Here is a 3499-nt window from a genome sequence, read left to right on the forward strand (position 1 = left end):
TTAAAAAACACGACATTCTTTATTGTTGACAAACCAATCTCACCTTAAGGTTCATTTAGTAGGTGATTTGGAGCTTTTAGTCACATCACATGGTCTACATCAGCAGATTTTAAGGACTTTGTTGACTTTGTGTTGTCAACTGGTTCCGAGGTCGAGAATGAACCATGAAACTCACCTTTTGAGCCAACATGTCCAAGGAATCCTTACTAAAAGTGCTCAATAAAAATGTAAATTTGAACATCTCCTTTTCCATGACAACTCGACAAGCGTGACATGATCGAAAGCTCCAGAACAGCTACTAAATGGACTTTAAGGTAAAACTATTGTTTATTAGATCAGGTTTAGTAACCGTGATCAGTGGTGGAAAGTAACTAAGTACGTTTACTTAAGTACAATTACTTTACTTTACTTGAGTATTTCCATTTTATGCTACTTTATACTTCGACTCCACCACATTTCAGAGAGCAAAATTGTACTTTTCCCTCCACTACATTTATTTAAGAGCTATAGTTACTTTTCAAATTAGGATTTTACATACAAAACATATGCGTTTATAATATATCATCCATTGTTAAACTACCAAAAGTATATGAAGTAGTTAAAATTAGCTCCACCTTCACCAACTACAACATTAAAGTACAGCTTACATATTAATACATCAATAATAACGATCCTATAATATTATTGTTTAACACTGACAGTAACCACTCTGCATTATGAGTACTTTATGCTTTAAGTACATTTTGTTGCGAATACTTCTGTACTTTTACTTATAAGTGCAATTTTGAAAGCAGGACTTTGACTTGTAATGGAGTATTTTTATACTGCGGTATTGTTACTTTTACTCAAGTCAATTATTTAAATACTTCTTCCACCACTGACCACGATGAGTAAACTAGGCTTCATGTGCAAAATCAGTGCAGTGCCCCATTAAATAATTAAATTAGTTTTTAGACCATGCTTTCTGTGCCACACACACAGACTGCAGGACTGCTGCATTATGGGTAGAAGCCTCCGACCACCTGCCCTTGAGCCTGGCAGCAGCTGCTCCTGCAGGGCTGCTCTGAGCAGTTAGCCTGTTAGCTTCATGCTAGCTTCTATAATTAGCAGCTGTGTCCTTCCTGCTCATCTCCTCGCTGCCTAATATGGAACACAGCTGCTCCAATCACATGGCTGCTCCTCGTTACCATGGCGAACTAATTATCTTGTCAATGACGGGATGAGAAAGACAAAAAGAGTGTGTGAAAGAGAAACTGTGTGTGTTAATCAGAATATCAGATCATCTAACATCCATACTTGCAAAGCAACTATTTTGTGTTTAGTTGGAGATCAACAGTCTGGGTAAAGCTGTTCCACTTTGAGCTGAAACGATTAGTCAATTAATCGATTAGTTGATCAACTGAAAATTCATCTTAATTTGATGATCGATTAACCATTTGAATCACATTACAACAGCACAATATTTTCTGCTACCAGATTGTTAAGTAGTAGTAATAGTACCAGTAGTAACACCACAGTGTAGAAATATTCTGTTATAGGTAAAAGTCCTGCATTAAAAATTTTACTTAAGTAAAAGTACAAAAGTATTATCATCAAAATACACCTAAAGTACCAAAATTAAAAGTCATCTGAATTATTGAGAAGTAGAAGTATAAAGCAGCATAAAAATGGAAAAACTCAAGTACCTTAAACTTGTACTTAAGTAAATGTACTTAGTTACTTTCCCCCACTGATCGTAAGTTTGAGATGTTTGGCTTTTGGATTGGTGGCCCAAGAAAACAATTTGAAGACGTCACCTTGGGATGGGCATTTTTCACAATTTTCTGACATTTTATACACAAAACGAGTGATGAAAATACCTGTTAGTTGCATCCCTAGTTCAACTAAACGCACATGGTTGTCATGTTTAAAGTTAAAGAAGACTTAACTTCCTTTTCTGGAGCGTTCACAGTGTCACAGAGTCCCAATGAGCTGACGTGTGTCAACACGTAACTTTGCAGCCGGTGTGCAGGATTACTGAGAAAACAATGGATTCGGGTGTTTTGACCCTGAAGAGTCTACAGGAGTGGTTCCAAACCCCTGGCCCGTAGACCAGTAACACTCCAGAGAACATTTAGTACCAGGTCCTGGAGGAAACTATATGATTTGGCCATTAAAAAAAGCTGAATATTAATTACATAACTTTATAGGCTATTGGTGTGGTAATTGGTGGCAAAAACTATAAATGTTAACCTCATGGTGGCGCTAGAGGAAAGGTCAGGGGATCACCAAAGTTATTAGGATGCATCATCTGGGAACCATGAATGTATCCGTTTTTGTGCCAATCCATGAAATAGATGTTGAGATATTTAACTCTGGACCAAAGTGGTGGAAAAACCGACATTTCCATCCAAAGAGTCAAGTGTGGTTAAAAAGGTCAGTTGTGTTTTTACTTCAATTTTTGTAAATAAAGGTTATTTTTATTGAATTACATTTTTACATCGTGTGTGTGTGTGTGTTGGATTCAGCACCATCTGTTGTGCGTGCACTAATCTAAAACGGTGCTATTTACATTGCACTGCTATTACTGGTTGTCGTGACAACGCGCCTCGCTGCTTCCTGGCGCCTCGTCATAGAGCTGTGATGTCACATCCTCCCCCCTGGACAACGCTGCATTCATTAGCGCCTGTGTTGTCATGGTAACCTCGGCCTAATCCAGGATCCCTCTGTGCGTGTGGATGTTTGATGGGAGTTGGATGTATTTCTGCCTGGAACGAAAGAGGAAGAGAAGCATCGACTCTACAAGAATATATTAAAATATTCTCCACCTCCGTGTGTGATTTGTAATAAAAAAAAAAAAGGAATTAGATTTTTTAAATATTGTTTCCATCAGGCTTGCTATGAAGACACAGTCTCAACAGCTCTGGTATCAATCAGTATTAGCAACTGACTTGACTGCACTATTTGACAAGAGTGTACACAATCAATTAACTAATAGCTAACAAACATTTTAGCATAATTATTACTTGTATAATCCAAAAGTGGGAGAAATTCACTTATTTTTATACAGGACTAATCTGATATCTAGCTTTTTAAGGTGCTGCATTTTCTTTAAATTCCCTTTCCTTGGTTGGTTGTTAGCATATGGAAGGTTAGCTATCAAGCTAAACTCATCGTTTTTGCACTCATGTTTTTGACAAACTTTTTATACCCTGGTCCTAGCTAGTATAAGCTAACATGACACTTTTAGCTAATGTAGTAACGTTAAAAGCTACCAAGCTAACATAATGTAGTTACTTTAGCTTGTTAACTTAAAACATTGTAACATTAGCTTGGTAGCTAAACAACATGATCATAAAATCATAAAATTTAGAATATGAAATTAAATTAGATTTTTGATCAAATTTCACAACAGCATATAATTTCAAATTCTAAACAACCTGATACTACTGTCAACCTGTACCTTATACCGTATGCATTTATTTTACACACGGACTCACTGAATGAAAAATACATAAAG

This window comes from Siniperca chuatsi, linkage group LG23, assembly GCF_020085105.1.
Source record: "Siniperca chuatsi isolate FFG_IHB_CAS linkage group LG23, ASM2008510v1, whole genome shotgun sequence".
Taxonomy (NCBI): domain Eukaryota; kingdom Metazoa; phylum Chordata; class Actinopteri; order Centrarchiformes; family Sinipercidae; genus Siniperca; species Siniperca chuatsi.